Genomic DNA, 21785 nt, shown 5'->3' with positions numbered 1-21785 from the left:
CCTTCAAGGATTGAGGATTTATCTGCGCTCGTGTTGGCAATAAGATATAAATGAAAACACATCCCCTCACTTCGTGATTATTAAGAAATTATTTTCAGGGAGCTTCACATGTGAGCAAAGCCTATGTTTGATGCAGCCGATTGTGTTACTCTCTCTGTTAAATTATTTATTAGTGTAAAGAGAGTGAAAATTCCAGGACAGTTGTGGGGGGAAAGACAGTCTGAAGTCACTTCAGGATAATGGAATCCTCTGTATTTAGTTTCTTATTTCCTGATAGATTATGGAAAGAAAGAAATGCTTGCCATGATGTGGACCGTTCAGAATAACTTCACTCTCACCCCCAAAGGAAGGTCAGAAATGCTGCTTTTACCTAGAGACTTTGAAGAAATCAGGCACCCTTGAAGATTGAGAAAGGGGAAAACAAGAAAACACTTTTTTCCTACCTAAAACTCTGTAATTAATTCACCTGTCTTGCATAGAAAACAACTATCCCCACGTCCTTTAAGACCCCAGGCTAATTGCCAGTGTTTTATAGGAATCACACATTATTTTCTTTCATATTTGAGAAGTTTCAGTGTATTTGGGAAAGTCCTTTTCTCAGTTTGTCAGTGCAAATGTGTTTTGTAAATAATGAGAAGAACAAAACAAGCTCACTAGTTGACTTGTAAAGGCAGAAAGGGTAGCTATGCTTAAAAACATGAGTCTGAGTTTAGACTGACTCTCTTCCTCTTTGCCTTCCTCTCTCCTCTTCTCTTTCTAACTTGTTGCATGGAGGGTTTTTTTCTTTTTCAAGGATTTTTGACCAACCTATGATCTGAACATAGGTCAAGTTTGTTCTCTGTTTATATCTCTAGGAATCTCAAGCAATTAGGCTTTAAACCTGTCTGTACAGGTTTATTAACTTCACAAGACAGAAACAATGCTGAAGCATTGGGTAGAGTTAAAAAATAAACTATTAGCATCAGGTTCCCAGGGTTGGGAAATTTCATAATGAAATTCTGCCATTTTGGTGCTGAAATGATGATCACATTTCTCTTTGTCATTTTAATTTTTTAAACTTTTTGAAATTTGGTGTCAAAAGGCACAGGAAATATCTACAGAGAAATATGGCACCATTGACTAATCTGTCTAAGTTTATGCTAAACTTTTTGGGGCACAGCAGTTATATCAGGAGGCTTTCCTGGGTCATAAGAATTCAGAAAATTGATTGTTGCTAAAAAGTAGATAAACTTCTGCAAAGATAGCTGGAGTTTACACAGTTCTTTGGCCTAATTAGCCAATGCATTTTAATATATTCAGAAATAATTTATATTACTTTTTCACTCCTCCCATCAATCCTCAAAAATAGGGATTCGATAATATGTCACATACATCAAAACACCACGTTAAGTGTTGACACATGTTTTGGAAAATAGTACCTTTTTTAAAAATGCCAAATTACTACGTTAATGAGTGGGGGGAAAGAAGACGATATTGAGTCCTGAAAAACTAATTTTATTTTGGAATTGCATGCACAACTTTAATAAAGTCCGATATAGCTAAAAACGCTAAACTATAGTTTCCTCATTTTAACTTCTAGATCCAGAAATGGGAAAAAAAATCAGAATTAAGTGCTGAGAATCTGCCCTTATCATTCTCGTTTCTCACATTTCCTTAAACTGCCACTCACCCAGTACCTGCCATGTTCGGAAGCCACAGGCAGGAAGTAATAATAGCTGACCAAGCCATAATCCCACCCAGCTTTGAAGCAAACTCCAAATTTTCTGCAGGGAATCCTGCGCCTCCCAGCACGTGCTCCGTTCAGAGGTAGGGCTTGGGGCCTTTACCCCCACCTGAATGGGACCTCCCCCCCACCCCCCAACCTCAGGTCTCTAAACCGTTTCTGAGAACTACCACATGCCCCTTTGATCAAACAATAGGATTAGAAGAAGCATCTAACGCAAATTAAATAGGGAAAAAAAGCCTCAAATATTTTAGATTTAAGATTCTTTCCTTGTTTCTTTTTCTCTTTTTCTTTCCCTTTCTTTCTTTCTTTCTTTCTTTCTTTCTTTCTTTCTTTCTTTCTTTCTTTCTTTCTTTCTTTTAGAAATGTTACCAATGATTAAGGCAAATAGTATTTAACATCAGCAGATAAATCAATTCCACAGAGATTTCAAATTCTCACTCTTTCTCCTGCATCTTTAGCTTTCAAAGCTTTTGTCTTGTTTGTTTATTGTTTTACATCCTTGGCTGTTTCAGGTCCTCTCCCTCCATCTCATCTTTTCCAACCTGCACCAAATTTGCATAAGCAAAACTCAAAGTACTGTAACTGATATTAGAAAATTCTCCCTGTGTTTTGTGAAGACGTATTGTGCTGAAATCAATAAGACTGTTTAAAATTCAAAGACCTGCAAATCGTTCTGTTTGTCCTTTGATAGGGCCTGTGCTGATTAAAATGCTACCAAGAAAGCTTAATTGCTGCACTAATTAAGAAGTCTTTAATTTCTTTCCTAGGATGTCGTTTGAAGCTGAGCTTGTACCAGTTCAGGGAAGGTATTTTCTTCCCTCCCTCTGCCCCCTCCTGGCCCCTCCCCTCTCCTCCCCGCTCCTCTCGTGCCCCGCGACGACATCCCAATGAATGGGAACTAATAGAGAGAGTGGTCTCAGGTCTCACCATCTATTACTTAACAGAAATCGACACAGGACACAGAGTTCAGTGCAGTATGAAATGCAGTTTTTCAGAAGAGCTGTAAGGTTGCAGGAGACAGTGAGGAAACACAGAGTAGCTGTTGCAGCTAAAGTCCCGGGGAATACCTGGATGACAACAGGCACTTTAGCTCGATGATGAGGGCATCCTATTTGGTTAAAAGGGGGCAGTGACAAGGGAATGCTTCTACTGAAACAGGGCAACATAAAAAAATATATTTTCCAAACCTGTGGTTTTTAAAAAAGAAGAATAAATCTGTAGAAAGGAGGATTTATAGTTGGGATTTGGTAAGTATCATTTTATTTTACGAGTATAAAATCATGAATTCTATGGGGATTTATTTTTGACCCTTTTTATAACCCAGGGTGGCATAGCACTGTATTACATCCTTTGCATCATTTTCTATTGACCTATTTTATTCACTGATTTCTCAAGTGGGGAAACTGACTAAATGATTTCACAAAGCTTTCTCTGTAATCAATAGTCATTTTTTAGGTTTATTCATGCTGCATTATAATTCTGGTAAATGACTGCAAAGCAGAAGATTGTAAGAAAGATACAAATATTGACAAAGCCAGGATAAGTCATGTCTTTAAATCTTAAGAGTTTCAATATAGCAATTGATATAGTTATTTGAAAGAAAAAGATTGAAAATGCATATTTCATGCACTATAAAAAACAAATGACTGGGTAACTTAAAGATAACACATATCTGCATATGTTTCTGGTATATCTCAAAATTTCCTGAAAGCTTTGAGGATCCTCCTTTTCTAGCATCACTAAGCGAAACAGAAACAATTTGGGTATTTGCACAAAGGAAACAAGAAAAGGTTCATTACAATTTTATTCTTTCAAGTTTTCCCCAAGTTCTATTAGAAGCATGCACAGAAAAATACAGATATATACTTCAGATATATACTGAATTCCTTTCAGTGACAGGACAAGGAGATAACACGCTTAATAGATTCAAAGGGAGATTTACCATTCCGAGCACGACGTCACTCTAATTATGTTTACTCTAATTGAAAGCAAGGTTTTTTGGAATCTGAAATTACTTTCAGAATTTTTTTTTTAAATAATGCAAGTGGATCAAATGTTGATCACAAGCATTTCAATCTTTCAAAATGTATTGGAAAATTAAATGAAAAGTGGAGTTTGGTACAAACAATGCCCCAGGGCAAAAAACAACTAACACTAGATTTTCCAGTCCAGCCATAACACAAATCAATTTGAGCACACTTCTATGGCCAGACTGCCAGATTGTTATGACTGCTAATTCACTCAATCAAAGAGTGCATTAGCACACCCGGCACAAATAGCTTTAACAATAGAGTGCACTTCTGAACAATTCTAAGATATATCACAACGGAGAAGTAAAGAGGAAGATCATTTTTACATCTGCATATTTACTAATGGACCTGTTTCCTTAGTAGGAAAAAAAAAAAAGACAGATAAACTTCAGGCAGAGGTTTATTAAAGAGCTATCCAAGTTTGGCAAATCTAGGAAGGTATCAGGGTACCAGTAGTTCACTGACTTTGTTAAACGTTTCTCAGGAGAGAGTCCAAAATTGATGTTTGCACTTCAGTAGTAAATCATTGAAGATGGAGAAATTATGCCAAGTAACTCTCTCAAGCCTTTTTAACTTAGACACTCGGCCTCACCAATCAGCTCAGCAGATATACTCTGACTGCCTGAGGCACAGACTTCTCTACCTCTACGCGTTCTGCCTCTGCCTTCCCCACCTAGGGTTCTAACTTCTGACTTGTAGTGACTCTCACTTCCTCAGTCTTCCCCTCTTTTCCAATTCCCTGCCTTTCCTCAAGAACGAGGAATAAGACTTTTATCTCCCGGATACACTCTCTAATCAGGCGCAGAAGAGCTTGGTGATAAATTACCCGAAGGACAGAAGGTGGGGAGCTGAAGGTGAGCACACTATAACTTGAAGCACTCAAACTTTACATTACAAACTTCCGTTCTTAATAAAGAAGTGGTTTAAATGGTTATAAATAACTTTGACCTGTTTTACAGCATGGAAATGCATGGACTGTACATATTCTTACTGAATGCATATAGTAATGATCTATTCATATTCCTGTTTGCATAGATCTCAGAGCCAACTGGCAGGATTTGCACCACTGTACCTCTCTCCCTAAACTTCTGTCCTCACCTCCTTTTCTCCTGGTTCAGAATGAAGGTGACATGTAGCCAAAAATACTTTGCTGGTTATAGGGCATATTTTAAGAAATCTCTAAACCCATGCCAGGGGAGAGAGAAGGTAATGGCAAAGAGAAGAATAGTTACAAAGAAAAGGAAAAAAAAAAAAAGTCATTTTAGGATTGTTTTCCTGACTCCAAACTACATAATTTCCATGACAGCCAGTCAACTCTCCCTGATAATTTAGTTATAGTTGTCCATCACTCCTTACTTCCAGTGTAAGTGTCCTAATTCCATCTCTGGGTTGGTATTGAATTGCACAGCCAAATATCCAATAGAAAAATAAACACAGTGAGATCATTTTAGAGTTGGATTGTAAAAGGAAGCAGCAACAAGAATAATATAAATTGAGATTAATTCCCTTCATCTCTTAAATCAGGCCATTGTGAAAGGAAGAGCAGACTGGATTGAAGTAAGGTCAAAAAGTCAGGCAGACATTTAAATCCTTAGTTCTCTGGTAAATATTCTGCGTTCAACTGTACCTTTTAATATGAGGCATTTTCTCATTGTCATACTTCTTTTTCTTTAAATAACCCAACTCATTTTCCTCTAAAGAAGATCAGTATCAGGACCTATGAATTGCTTAAGGGATACATAGCTGGGAATGGGGGTGGGGAAGAAGTCTTATGTAGTATAAATGCATGTTCAATATGAAAACATAAATTGTCACATAATTTTGTGATGTTAGGAGAAATGTATTAAACTTGATTTTAAAAGTTTATGTGGATTGCTTTTTTGTTTTGTTTTAATTTATAATCTTCATCCTTTTTTCTTCTTTGCTCTATTAAGTAAAAGAAGAGGTCATTGTCTAACAAATAGCCTGTAAAAACTGTTCTATTTGAAGTCCGAAATTTCAAGGATTGTTAGAAAAGAATAAACTGTTTATTTATTTATTGCCCTTCAGAACAAAGAGTTTTTTTAAAGTTGAAAGAATAACAATTGCCACCTTCCAGCCGGAGATCTTGTATGTCAAGTTTCAGCCCAGAGCAAATTTTTACAACAAGTTATAAACCCCCTGTAACAGAGGGTTTATTATAATGGAAGTGCTGACACAACCTTAACTATAGCGTTGTAAACGGCTATGCTATAATATCCATTAAGCAGAAAGAAAAATAAGCTGGCTGATCAATAATTTATACAAAGAGTACCAACTGCAGACATAATAACTGTAATGTTTGCAAAGCAATCTCTCTGCTCTCCAGGCTTAACAGTAAACGCAAACTAGCAACGCTGTTAATTTCCAGCTCCTACAGATAAGAATACAAACAAATTACTTAAAATTATATTTTGCTCAACATTTAGCATGCCTCGATGGGATAAAATAAAATTTAATTATGATGCAACTTGTGCCGGATGCAAAGCTGTTTTGTTTTCCAGCACATTTTATTATGAAAGGACATTCATTTGGAACATCAATTATGGGGAAATAGTATGTTTCAATGAGTTGACTTGGGTCAGGCAGGCTCTTCTAAGAGTTATTCAGACATGGAAACAGATTGACACTGTTTAACTTCAAAGAAAGTTACAGGGCTTTACAGAGCCACAACCTGAAATACAATACTGCAAGCTCTGATCCGAGTCAACTGTCAGTAAAAACACACCTTGTCATTAGAGTTCATGGGAAAAAAAGACGCTGGCTTGGAAAATGTGGCCATCATTAGCATCCAGTGATTCTTGGAGTGCTCAATTAACGGTAAGCCTCATTTGCATGGAAGCAAGATGTGTCGTTTCTACCTAATAAATGGGGATCATAAAATGTGAGCATTATTTTCTTTTCTGGAAAATTTTTTAAAATATATTTTCGTAGATGTCCATGTTTATTGCTGCTTTGCTTTGTGTAGTGCCCACATGTGTGGAGTGTGTCATTTTGATATTTTTGTTCTTGTAGATGGCTTTGAAAGCAGGAAAAGATTTGAGACGTGTAAAAGAAGGAAATAGAAGAATTGAAGGATCCCAAAACGCCCACTATGCACATACTCAAGGTTGAACCAGATTGTACATTTCTAAGGTTCACATCTCCATCAGTCTTTGTTGTCTCTTCATTTCCTGGGGGGGTGTGGAACCCAGTAGAACGAAGAGACATTGCTATCAGAGTTGTAAAATGGTGTATTACCCTGTGAGCAATTGCACTTGGAAAGGAACCAGTAATTTATATGAGAAGTGTTTAAGATTGCCTGCTCACCCAGTGATCCATGCCAGGTCAGTTCCAGTAATGCCAGAAAACAAAAGGAGGTGCACATCACCGGGAAAGAGACACCTCATATGCCTTAAGAGCTTGTGAAGGGGAGCACTAAAATGCCATTTTCTCAAATGAACTGGTCATTACCATTTAAAATCCTAAGGGGCTGTGGGACTGGGGAGGAGAGAAAGAATTTTTCTTTTGATTTAACAGGGCTCTGAAGTACTAGTTTTAAGGGGGAGGTTTTTTGTTGTGATTGTCTCAGCCCTATGCTTTAGCAAAGGTTAAATCCTGAAACAAAGGTGCATTTTTTAATAATGGAATGGAAAAGGATGAACACGATTCCTCTGAGAATGCACTTGGCCCATTTTTAAACTTAGAAATGAACTGTTTTAAGGATTACCAGTGCAAATAGTAATACAACCCTCCACTAGTAATGTCTATGCCAGGTTCTAAGTTGTTAATTTTTCCCTTGAAAAGATGTGCCCAGATCAACCCTTCACCCCGCTGGTTTTCAGGAGAGGACTAGGGATACTGGCAGGATGTTATATAAGAAATCACTTCCTAAGAATTCTTCACAGGTCTCTTTATTCTTGTTTAACATAATCAAAGCACAGGCTCGGAGTGGTATCCTGGCATTGGGGTACAGATTGCTTCTCTGCGTCCTCAGGCACGTGCTTTCCCCACAGACTGTAAAGTTGTTTCAGTTTTTCAACCAGAGTTCAGTTCATTCACATGTCCAGCATTTAGAGAAGGAACTGAAGAGACAGACCATTTCCCATGTAAGTCAGAATTTATAATTTACTGATTGGCTCAAGGTTCAGCATATCCAGGAATCTTTGCAGATTTATCCTTGTGTATTGTAACTTGCATGTACTTTGATGGATAAGGCAATTATCTTATACTTTCACACTTGTTGATATGTTTCTCTTCAGGTGGCCTCAAGTCATTTCGATTCCTTTTGGATAGCTAGGATAACGCTTAGCACCTGTTGGGTGTTAGGTAAAGGTCAGCTGGGTAATTAAAACTACTTCTATATTATCCACACATTTCCTGTATCCCCAAATTGTGTAGACTGCTCATTCCTTAAATCATATTATCATGTGACACATAACAGGATATTGAAGACTAACAAAATTTTAGATATGCTCATTTCTGTTCTAATATACAATTAATTTAGGAAAAATTCTTTAGGCAAAGATCCAGAGATGCTAGATCAAATAGCCAGAAAGGAGAATCTTAGACCTGTAACTAAGGCTTGTATCTGGGACCTAAACAGAAAAAAAATCTTTTCTTAATCATCTGAGGAGCCACTGGGAGTCTTCACCAAGAATGGAATATAAGTGATAGTGGACTCTGACGGGCTGCTACAGACGATGAGGGAATGCAGGTTTGCATGTGAAATTCTGTCTCTCAAATGTGAGTAAGCAGAGGTGTATGCCCTCATTTGTATACTCTACAAATTTTACTTTAATTCTACCATCACCTTAATGTACATAATCTCTGTTAAAGCACACTTATTTTTGTGTACTGATGGGATGCTGGTTGCTGAAGATGTAAAGAAGACAAAGGTATTCATCCTGATTAGATTTCATCTACACTGTCTCTGTTCAGTCTTATTTCCATAACATCACTGAAATTTTGTATTAGGGGAGCCTGGAAGATCATCTAATCCTAGAACTGCAGGTCTTGGCCTGCCATTTTCACATCCGATGACCATGCTAGAAATTACCAATGATTCTCAGATCCCTCCTTGGGAGCTTAGGGGCAGTCTGAGAAACCTTCCCAGTGTAGGACTGTAGGCAGTCTCTCACTACCAGTCCATTCGATTTGTCCTTATACATCATTTCTGATCTTACAAAAAAGGATACTGTCATATTTTGTTAAAATACAAGAACTTGCCTTTATACTCGCAACTAGTTGAGGCTTAAGCCAGGAATTAGACTCAAGGCCTCAGTGAGGTTTTCTGCCCCACAACTATTCTTGAAGGAAACCTTTTTGAGGTAAGCAGAGGAAATACATTTTTATGGCTTCCTATATAAGGGAACAGAAAAGATAGTAGACTGGCATATTTGGATCTGGCCTCATGGTTCTCTGCCTGTTTCTATCACTGTTTAATGAATTTCTATATGCTCTAACAGAGCTACTGATGTGTTCTCACTTGCTGCGTAGATGTATGCAGTCACATGCTACAAGGTAGCACAATGAGGATGGAGAATCCTGAACAAGAGTTGGGGAAATACTGTTATTTCAGGGATAAGAAATTTGAGATCTTGAGACATACTTAACTAATATATGATGTTAACAAGTTAGAGTGCAAAAACCCCTGAGGTTCCTTGACTTTTGTGACTTGTCTCTGGTTTCCTTTGATTAGAAAATGGCAGCATCTACCAGTAAAAGTCATTTGTTGAAGTGCTTTGCAAAATCAGGCATGAAACCAGAAGTTGATTGTGTAAACACATTACTTTTCTGTAGTCTCTTACCAGACTTAGTTTGCTTTTCCATCGGGGACTGTCCAGCCTCTTTCTCCTATCCTTTTTCATCCTGATTTCAAGAAAGGCCACTCTCTACTTGTTTTCCAAGAGGTGATTCAGGGATCACTCACAGCTATTCCCAACAGAGCAATAGCACAGCCCTCCTGCTGCCCCATTTAAATTGTCTGAACTGCGTGGCTTTTTCATTTACTCTCCCTTTAGAGTGAGACTGCAAAGTAGGGAAGACTTGAATGGCCTTGTATCTTCAAAGAAGCGCCTTGAGCTCTGGAATGCAACAAAGTGGGAGAAACCACTGAACACCAGGAAATGTCAACAATGAGGCGGGAATGCCTGGGCAGGTGGATTGGGGTCTTACCCTAGCATTCTGTAGGACAAGGCAACCCACTCAGCTGAACAAGAAAATGGGTCTTTTTCCCACAGAAACAAATTTGACTGATTTTGAAACACACTGATAACAACAAGTGCATAAATTTTAGCATATGCTTACCCGGCAGTACTTTGTTACATTTCTATTTAAGTGATTTGATTGACACATTGATGATAGTTATTAGTAGAGAAGAATTAAAATTTCCAATACTCTGAACATTTTGGTCCTAATAGGAAGCTTTAGGCCTTGACTGAATAAAGCATTAAAAATGACTTAGGATCAAACCAATTTTAATAGCTAAAATGCATTTACATTTATTTGTAATCTATTTAAAGTAAACTTAAAGGAAAGTAAAAATGTTCCCAAATGCCATTTGCCAAGAGTAGCATTTGGAAGCTTGATTACTTCTAAACACCGAATATTTGAGTTAACAATCTATAATTGATAAGCTTCATTGTAAATATAGTAAGTTTTAGATGGCACATCCAGTAACTAAAAAATGTAAAGAGATAAACTCATGTCTTCAATGTTGCTTTTTGTCTTAATATTCATGAATTATTATTATCAGGTTCTTGGCCAAAATGTTCTAATAAATCCAATTGCTTTTGAATATCCAAAAGAATTCTCATTATCAGGAACCGTCAAAGGTAAATATGCAAAATGTTGTGTGTGTGTGTGTGTGTGTGTATACATATATATATATATATATATATATATATATGTTCAATTTATGTACATTACTATTATTACCTATTATGAGACATAAGACATTCCAAATTAATGTCAAAGTGATGCTGCATTTGAAGTCCTGTAGTTGTATACAGCACTTATTCTGAACATGTTTTAAAAGAATATTTTCTGTGAAAATATATTTTTACAGTTTGATAATCTATTATTTTAATAACAAGATTACTACAATATTTTTTATCATTTAGCTACACATAAACAGTTTCAAGGAATTGCTTTACACTCACACACACACACACTCACACATACCTATTTTCAGAATTTTCTAAATAGCAATTATTTTCTTTATATTTATAGTCTATAATCCATGGTATTTTTGGTATCCAAAAAATACTTATTTTTTGTTTCTACTTAAGTAATTTTAGTCTAAAATCACTTGCTAATCATAACAACACAGCAGAAGTTTGTTTTGTAAACATTTTACTTTATTATCAGCCTTTGTTTTCTGATAGAATGCTTTAAAAATATCCTCTGTTGTATAAAGGACATTGTTGCAAAAAGGCAGCTCAAAACTTGTCCTTCCCTTCCTTTCATTGATCTGTTGCCTCTTAGGTGATATGAACAGCTGTCTCCAGCTCACCCACAAGCGAGCTGAACATAATAATAAGGTAGTGTTACTGGCCTGTATCTATGAGTGATTATGCAGAGGGTGCCAGTTCTTTTACTAAAGATAAGGTAACAAAGATACCAGAGAAGAAAACTGGTTAGCAAAAGCAAACGAGTGCTCCCGACTTTAAGGTTTAGTTATTTCTCTGCTAACCACCGAGTTTCTCTTTCGGTTGGGTTTCCAATAAGGTGAAGGTGCCCTCTGTAGGAGACTCCCAGTAAATGCTGCTTCTTTATATTTGGGTGGTGACATAGAAGTTTCCCCCCTTGCCAATTTACAAACAAACAAATAAGCAAACAACACAGTACTCTGTGCTAACACAAGTTCGAACTCTTTAAAAATGCTAGAGGGAAATTAGTATGAAGTACATAATCAGTCATATAAATCTAGTGCCTTTTCGAATGAAAGAAATTCAACACTGAGAAAGCTGTTACAGCACATTGGTGTTTGATATTTACTGACATTGTGGTATGTAATAGGATGAATAGTCTAAATTGAGAAATGTTGTTGAAAGCAGAAAGACAGAAGGTCTTGGCATAGTTCAGTGAAAAGTGGATCTAAACAGAAGAATCCACATGCAGAAAGACACATTCACCACCTAATAAATATACCTCCCCAAAAGGTCTTCTTATCTTCCTTTCTTATAAAGGTTACCATAATGCAGATTCATTATCAGTCCCACTGGGTAGCATATAGCTTGGTAAGAAATTGCTTTTGTTAGCATGCTCATGGAAAGAGATTAGCTATTTCACCAGATCTCCTGGGGCTATTTGAAATTTTGGGAATTCTCTCTGTAATTTAAAATGGAAGTTAAAGCCAATGTGAATAGACTAGGGAAAATCTCACAAATTACACCTCTCCATCTGGAAGTTTCTTCATCACTCATTGCAGAAGTACAAGCTGAAATCACATTTGTTACAGGCAGGAGAGATTTCATCAGTGATGATGCCATTATATGAATATTAATGTTTTAAAAATGAAGCATTTTGGTCACAAAGAAAAATCTAAAATTTAAATGCTTGATAGTCTTTGGTTTTAAGTTTTGGTCTTTATTGACTTTGTGTATTACTTAAAGTTTGTCACTATTTTTATTTTTTGGATTATGACTTTAGTTTCTGTAGAATGTGTGTGTAGGAGTCTAGTATCACCTCTATAGCAATACAGGTGTTAGGGGATGAACAAGCGGACATGGGAGCGTAAGAGAAAGGAATTGCTGCCTCCTTTTACCTATTCGTCTGCTTTTGTCCTTCAATATCTGTCAAATATCCCTTCTCTGTGAATCTTTGTTTCCATAGCATGGACTATGTACCTCAACTACAACAACGTTTGTGGAGTGATTATATACACGGGCACTGTGTTTAGATCATCTTTATATAAGGCCTTATATAGATCATCTCATTTAATCCTCCTAACATACAAGAAAGACAGGCAATTATTATCCCACAACAAATATGAGGAAACTGAGGCTTGAGAGGCTAAATTATAGTCTATCCCAGGTCCTGCTTTCTTCTCCACTACGATACCCTCCCTTTTGATCTCACTTATTTGACCAGCTACCTTTCACATGCTCAACTTATTTGTGTCCCCGTCTTCCTAACACAGCTGCCTAGTGAATCCCTAACCAGGACTAATGTAGCAATCTGCTATCCCTCTGGATGACTGAGCATTGCTAAAAATTGTGCCATAGCTGTGCAGATTGGTATCCTTAATTATTCGTGACTCTTAGTTACAAGCTTTAAATTTAAGCCCATTTATCTGGAAAGGGTGCTGAATAAGTTCACATCATCACATTAATAGGAAGTCATGGCTCTAGTTAGTCTTAGTGATAAGTGCAACCAGAGTTCAAACATCTCCTTATGCTATTCTGTGATCTCTGAAGACACATTTTCCAAGATGTCTTCTTCCAGGTTCTTGGTCTAGATATTTCATATAGACGCATTCATGGTGCCTAGCTGCAACCTATGCTCCGTGCTTCTAATTCTACCATCAGAGATGGATTGAGATTAGCTTTCTTGATACTCAAGGTCCAAAATCCAAGAAAAGGTTTTGATTGGGTCACCTTGGGACATGTATACATTTCTGGGTGAAGAAACCTGTCAAGGGCAGTATTAGGTAATGATTAAGAATGTGTGGGTTGTGGGGGTGCCTGGGATTTAAAGCCTGGTCTGTGCATGACCAGGGACAAATTTACATCCTTGATTTCTTTATCTTCAAGAAAGGAGATAACAATTGTATCTACTTCGTTGCATTGTAATGGTGATTAAATAAGTTAATACAAAAGAATTTGAATAGTTCCTGCTTCTGAATACATTAGTTACCACTGATCATTCAGGCCTTGGGATTGGTTCAGGTTGACACAGATAATCCACTCACAAATCAAGCACTGTAGCCGATGAGGCAGAACCACTTAGCATTGAAGTTAACTTTTGAGGGATATGTTCAGTGTGGGGGTGCTGAGACATTTCCTAAAAGGGGGAGACTTTTCTAGATGAAAGGTTGAGGAGTGCTTGACAAATCGCCAGATGCTTGCTATACAATCGTGAAAAACATGTGCTTTTCTGTACCAATAGAGGACCATTCATCTACCTTATGTCCCCTGATCAGCTTTATTTCCTCTTCCCCTCAGTGATAATTCTAAAACTTCCTCAAATGCTATGTATACCTATCTCCTCATGTACTACATCCATATTCTGTAACAATAGTCCTGTTGCAGCAGGAAATTTAAGGCAATCAAGTTTTCACCATTTCTTCTTGGGACTGTTACTAGAGGCTTCTAGCTGACTCTCTTTCCCAGTCTTGCCCTTCATCCATTCACATTATTTCCAGATCCACACAGAACATGAGTGTACCATCTTCAGTATAAGTCTGGTCAAGTGGTGCATATACTTAAAGTCTTCAGTGGCACCACTTCACCTTCAGAATGAAGTCCAAGGTAGAGCATGACTTAGAAGAGCCCTCTTATGTCTCCTGTGTTGTAGTTAATACTCCCAGGTATAACTTTTATTTTAAAAAGTCTAGGGGCGCCTGGGTGGCGCAGTCGGTTAAGCGTCCGACTTCAGCCAGGTCACGATCTCGCAGTCCGTGGGTTCGAGCCCCGCGTCAGGCTCTGGGCTGATGGCTCGGAGCCTGGAGCCTGTTTCCGATTCTGTGTCTCCCTCTCTCTCTGCCCCTCCCCCGTTCATGTTCTGTCTCTCTCTGTCCCAAAAATAAAAATTAAAAATGTTGAAAAAAAATATTTTAAAAAGTCTAAAGCGCTGAGTTTGTAAATTAAATTATGCTACTCCTATGATGAAAGTACTTCCATTTGTTTTTTCATTAGATACTGGACAGCATCCTGTTCTTATTCTTCCTAGTATTCTTCATAACTTGTAATTTTACACCAGGTTGTTTACTTTTTTATTGTGTGACTACCTTTACTGGTATTAAGTTCCTTTAGACTTTTTCTATTTTATTCCTTATTATAGTATCTGTCACACATAGTGGTTGGAATATAGAAGGTATACAATATTCATTGAGTGATAAATCACCTACCTCTAGTAATATGAATATACCATGTCATTGCGTATATCTGAGTTTTTGCTTATGACTACATCTTCCAACATATATGTTCTTAGCTAACTCTATCTTACCCTTTATGACTTCTTTCCAAGAAAGATTCTCTAAATCTGCAAGAAAGCAAAGTGTTTCATATCTATATTTGCACATTATCCCCTGTATGTCTCTATTTTATTATTTGTTATGTTTTACTTGTTGTATCTGTCTTCATTAATGACAGGGAACAGGTCTCAATCATCTTACCATCACTTAGCATGATGCTTAATATAAAGCAATCCTCAGGTTGAAATTTGCTTTCTTTAGAATGAAAATTAAACACTACCTGAATGACCAAACAAGTTTTGCATGAAATATTAAAGAATAAATTATTCACATAATTATATTCTACCTCTTCTTTAGTAACTTTCCTGAGAATATGAACCTAAATGCTTTTTATCTTCTTATTGTTTATTTTATAATAACTATTTAGCTATTAACCTATTATTAAATCTTATAAAATCATTGCTTGGAAGTGCTATTTTTACTTTGAGCACTTTAAATTTTAAACGGGGTTATATCTCACTTTTTCACCTCACCAGCTGAAGAATGGGGGATTTTGTCCTGCATAACCCTAGAAAAAAAGCACATATGCATATAATAAGCACTTGTTCACTTCATTCAATTTGCAGTTTGTGTAAATTTAAGACATTTAGAATATCTTATGTACTGTATTAGTTAGCTTTTTCTATTGTATAGAACCCAGAACTTTGTGGCTTAAAAAAAAAAATCAGTATTACATTTAGTTCGCACTTTTGTGAGAGGACTGAAATGGTATCTCTGGTCCAGGTCAGCTCAGCTAGGTTGTATGGAGTACAATGGTTTCAATGTCTGATGATTAGCATATTGCCATTGTAGTTGAAGCTGTCGTCTTACCAGGCAGTTGTGTTGCCTGTGAATATTCTTGTACATGTTAACTTGTGGACATATGCAAACATTTTGTAGGTGCGATTCATGTTCCCCCCAAATTCACATGCACAGGTCTTAACCACCGATGTGACCACTTTTGGAGATAGAGTAGAAAGTAATTAGGTTATGAAGTTATATAGTTGGAGTCCTAATCTGATAGGATTAGTGGCCTTATAAGAAGAGGAAGCAAGAGATCTCTCTCTCCATGTGCATGCAGAGAAAAAGCCACGTGAGAACACAGTGAGAAGGTAGCTGTCTACAAGCCAGGAAAAACACCTCACCAGAAACCCAATCAACCAGCACCTTGATCTCGGACTTTCCAGACTCTAGGACTATGAGAAACAAATTTCCATTGTTCAAGCTACGTGGTCTATGATATTTTGGTATGGCTGCCTGAGAAGATTAAGACACCAGGGTACATATCTAAGAGCAGACTTGTATGCTAATATTAGGTTAAATTGTTTTCCAAATTATCACTTTAAATCTCAAAAGCTGTTCGACGTTCTTCCCAATGCCTGATATTCTAAAACTTCTTTAATTTTGCCAGCCAGGTGGGTATGAAATGGAAACCAATGGCATTTTTAATTTTTAATTAATTTATAGTTTTAGTTTATAGTTACTCATTACTAAGATTGTGAATTTTCTCATATGCTTTTTTAACATTGGCATTTTCTTTTTCTTTTTCTTTTTTTATCATTTTATTTTTTTTCCATCATGATAAGCATACTTTTTCATTCCCATTTCTTATTTCCCTCATCCTCCCACCCACCTCCCCTCTGATAACCAACCAGTTTGTTCTTTATAGTTGAGAGTCTATTTCTTGGGTTGTCTCTCTCTCTCTCTCTCTCTCTCTCTCTCTCTCTCTCTCTCTCTGTCTCTCTCTCTTTTCTTCCTTTGCTCACTTGTTTTGGTTCTTAAATTCCACATATGAATGAGATCATATGGTATTTGTCTCTCTCCGACTGGCTTATTTCACTTAGCATTATATTCCCTATCTCTAGCCATACTGTTGCAAATGGCAAGATTTCATTATTTTTATGGCTGAATGATATTCCATTGTATATATACATCACCTCTTTATCCATTCATCTATTGATGGACACTTGGGATATTTCCCTAGTTTAGCAATTGTAAATAATGCTGCAATAAACATAGGGGTGCATGTATCCCTTTTAATTAGTTTTTTTGTATTTTTGGGGGGTAAATATCCAGTAGTGCAATTATTGGATTGTAGGGTCATTCTATTTTTAATTTTTGAGGAACCTCCATACTATTTTCCACAGTGGCTGCACCAGCTTGCATTTGCACCAACAGTGCATGAGGGTTCCTTTTTCTCCACATCCTTCACCAACACTTGTTTCTTGTGTTTTTTATTTTAGCCATTCTGACAGGTGTGAGGTGATATCTCATTGTGACCTTGATTTCCATTTCTCTGATGATGAGTAGTGTTGAGCATCTTTTCATGTGTGTCTATTGGCTTTCTGGATGTCTTCTTTGGAGAAATATCTGTTCATGTCTTCTGCCCACCTTTTAATTGGATTATTTGTTTTTTGGGTATTGACTCATGTCAGTTCTTTATGTATTTTGGATACTAACCCTATACTGAATATGTCATTTGCAAATATCTTCTCCCATTTGGTAGTTTTGTTGATTGTTTCCTTTGCCATGCAGAAACTTTTTATTTTGATGTAGTCTCAAGAGTTTATTTTTGCTTTTATTTCCCTTGCTTCAAGACACCCATCCAGAAAAATATGGCCATGGCCAACGTCAGAGGGATTCCTGTCTGTGCTTTCTTCAATGATTTTTATGGTTTCAGATCTCACATTTAGGTCTTTAGTCCATTTTGAATTTACTTTTGTGTATGGTGAAAGAAGGTGGTCCATTTTTATACTTTTGCATGTGGCTGTCCAGTTTTCCCAACACGATTTGTTGAAGAGATGTCTTTTCCTCACTGTACCCTATTCCCTTTGTCAAAGATTAATTGACCATATAATTGTGGGGTTATTTCTGAGTTTTCTGTTCTAATCTAGTGAACTATGTGTCTATTTTTAGGCCAATACCATACTGTTTTAATTACTACCACTTTGTATTATAATTTGAAATCTTAAATTGTTTTACCTCCAGTTTTGTTTCTCTTTTTCAAGATTGCTTTGGCTGTTCAAGGGCTTTTGTGGTTCTACACAAACTTTAAGTTTGTTGCACATTTGAATTTTCTTCTTCTGTCAAGTGTCTGTTCTTTTGCCCATTAAAATTTGTACCATTTATGTGTTTTCAATTTATAGAATTCATTTATTTATTCTGAATACTAATCTTTTGGCAGTTATGTGTTGAAAATATATTTCCCACAGACTTGCTGGTTTTATCACTTTCTTTGTGACAGTTTTTGATAAACATTCTTTTTTTAAAAATTTTCTGTTTATTTATTTTTGAGAAAGAGGGAGAGAGAGAGTGTGTGCGAGGGGCAGAGACAGAGAGAGGAAGACAGAGGATCCAAAACACAGCACAGAGCCCAATGTGGGGCTTGAACTCATAAACTGTGAGATCATGAACTGAGCTGATATCCAATATTTAACCAGCTGAGCCACCCAGGCACCCTTATGAACAGACATTAATTAATTTTAATTTTAATGTAGTTGAATTCCTATTTTTTAATTTTAATGTAGTTGAATTCCTATTTTTTTCTTTATAGATTTCACATTTTGTGTTTTGCATAAGAAGTTTTCCCTAGTCCAAGAGCACAGGATTATTCTTTAGTTTTTTGCTACAGTTTAATTTTGTTTTTTCTTTATACACTTAAGTTGTTAATACAGTGAAAATTGATGGGTTTAGGGCGGTGGAGAGAGGCGAGCAAAGGTGTTGCTACTGGCATCTAGTAGGTAGAGGCCAGAAATGCTGCTAAATATCCTATAATGCACAGGATGGTCCCTCAAAACAAAGAATTATCTGAACCAAAATGTCAATAACTATGCTAAGGTTGAGGAATCCTTGGAGTAGTGGTTTGTATAATACAACTTTAGTCACTATTATTAAATACTTCATATATACTTTTAATAAAGTATACTTGGGTTGCCTGGGTGGCTCAGTCAGTTAATTGTCCAACTCTTGGTTTCAGCTCAGGTCTTACGGTTTGTGAGTTCAAGCCCTGTGTTGGGTTCTATCTTGGCAGTGTGGAGCCTGCTCGGGATTCTCTCTCTTTCGCTCTCTTTCTTACCCTCCTATGCTCTCTCTCTCTCTCTCTCTCTCTCTCTCTCTCTCTCTCTCTCTCAAAATAAATGAATAAACTTTAAAAAAGTTATACTCTACAACTGTGGGTGTAATTGGCTTCTGTATTCTGTGTATTTCTTCAAGTTGTTAAATTTGTGGTTCAAGCTTTTTAATCTTACTGTTTTTTTGACTACATGATTTATCATTATTGAAAGAACTATGCTAAAATCTCCAAGCCTATGGATTGATTTCACTCTTATAGTTCTTTTAGCCCTGTCAACTCTGGCTTTAAATAGTTTGAGGCATATCAAAGTGCCAGGAACCTTCTGGAATAGGCTCAACTGACCAAATCTGGACCACTTTCAACATGAAAATAAAGAATAATAAACTGATTGCAATCATTTAACTAAATAAAGTAATAAATACATAATTTGGGAAGAAGAAAAGGCTTCTATTTATGATGGAACAACAACTTGTAAATGTAGAAGGAATAATGGAGTGCTATTTGGCGGCCATCACTGTGCTGGTTGATTAAGGCAAGTCAGGAATGGATATTAAAGACAAGAGAAGAGGGGCACCTGGATGACTCAGTCAGTTAAGCATCTGACTCCTTTTTTTAAAAATGTTTATTTATTTATTTTGAGACACACACACACACACACACACACACACATGCACAGAGAGAGAGAGAGAGAGATTGAGAGAGAGAGAGAGAGAGAGAGAGAGAGAGAGAGAGAGAGAGCATGAGCTGGGTAGGGGCAGAAAGAGAGAGAATCCCAAGCAAGCTCTGCACTGTCATAGTAGAGCCTGATGTGGGGCTTAATGCCACAAACCATGAGATCATGACCTGAACCAAAATCAAGAACCAGATGCTCAATGGACTGAGCCACTCAGGTGCCCCAAGCATCTGACTCTTGATTTACGCTTGGGTAATGATCTCACAGTTCATGAGATAGAGCCCTATGTCAGGCTTTGCAATGATGGCATAGAGCCTGCTTGGGATCCTTCCTCCCTCTCTCTTTCTCTCTCTCTGCCCCTCTCCTTCTTTCTCTCTCTCTCTCTCTCTCTCAAAATAAATAAATGAACATTTAAAGAAAGACAAGAGAAGAATATACAAAATTTAAAAGGTGGTACAAATAAAACAACAAAATGAGATGATAGGTAAGAATACAAAAATATTAGTGACTCCAATACATGTGAGAGACTATGGTCCTGCCACTGCCTTCTCAGTTGGGTACTTAGCCAACCCCAGCCTGCCCACAACCCTCTGGGCCTTATTGTGTTCCTGATCCTCAGCCCCACAAGTCTCTGACCCACCCCAAGCACACCACCACTTTTTTGATTCCAACACTTTTCCCACCTTGTCTGTGTTCCACAGGAAGTGAAGGGAAGGAAAATAGGAAGAAGGCAGCAAAGTGCTCAAATGTGAAGCCAAAGTTGATCTGAATTTATAAAAGCCCTCACACTAAAGGTTTCCATGCTGTGCTTCTATCTCAAATTTCCACTTTTCATGTAGTTATCAGTTTTATAACATCTTACTTTCTTACCAGCTAATGGATGTACTTAAGAAAACGTAAAGATTATTTTATCAAGAATTTTTAGTTTTGTTTTTGTTTTTCTTAAAGAGTTGGCCAGGGTACTTGGTGCTTTATAATGCCAGAGACAGAAGCTGGAGGTAAATATTTATTTATGTATGTATGTATGTATGTATGTATGTATGTATGTATTTATTTTTATTTTTATTTTTAAATTTTATTTTTTAAAATTTACATCCAAATTAGTTACCATATAGTGAAACAATGATTTCAGGAGTAGGTTCCTTAGTGCCCCCTTACCAATTTAGCCCATCCCTCCTCCCACAACCCCTCCAGTAACCCTCAGTTTGTTCTCCATATTTATGAGTCTCTTCTGTTTTGTCCCCCTCCCTGTTTTTATATTATTTTTGTTTCCCTTCCCTTATGTTCATCTGTTTTGTCTCTCAAAGTCCTCATATGAGTGAAGTCATCTGATTTTTATCTTTCTCTGACTGACTAATTTCACTTAGCATAATACCCCCCTGTTCCATCCACGTAGTTGCAAATGGCAAGATTTCACTCTTTTTTATTGCCGAGTAATACTCCATTGTATTTATATACCACATCTTCTTTATCCATTCATCCATCGATGGACATTTGGTCTCTTTCCATACTTTGGCTGTTGTTGATAGTGCTGCTATAAACATGGGGGTGCATGTGTCCCTTTGAAACAACACACCTGTATCCCATGGATAAATGCCTAGTAGTGCAATTTCTGGATCGTAGGGTAGTTCTATTTTTAGTTTTTTTGAGGAACCTCCATACTATTTTCCAGAGTGGCTGCACCAGCTTGCATTCCCACCAACAATGCAAAAGAGATCCTCTTTCTCCGCATCCTTGCCAGCATCTGTTGTTGCCTGAGTTGTTCATGTTAGCCATTCTGACAGGTGTAAGGTGGTATCTCATTGTGGTTTTGATTTGTATTTCCCTGGTGATGAGTGATGTGGAGCATTTTTTCATGTGTCAGTTGGCCATCTGGATGTCTTCTTTGGAGAAGGGTCTATTCATGTCTTTTGCCCATTTCTTCACTGGATTATTTGTTTTTGGGGGGTTGAGTTTGATAAGTTCTTTATAGCTTTTGGATACTAACCCTTTATCTGATATGTCATTTGCAAATATCTTCTCCCATTCTGTTGGTTGCCTTAGTTTTGCTGATTGTTTCCTTCGCTGTGCAGAAGGTTTTTATTTTGATGAGGTCCCAGTAGTTCATT

The sequence above is a fragment of the Neofelis nebulosa genome, chromosome 1, assembly GCF_028018385.1.
Source record: "Neofelis nebulosa isolate mNeoNeb1 chromosome 1, mNeoNeb1.pri, whole genome shotgun sequence".
Classification (NCBI taxonomy): domain Eukaryota; kingdom Metazoa; phylum Chordata; class Mammalia; order Carnivora; family Felidae; genus Neofelis; species Neofelis nebulosa.
The sequence above is the reverse complement of the archived record's forward strand: the minus strand, read 5'-3'. Positions refer to the sequence as shown.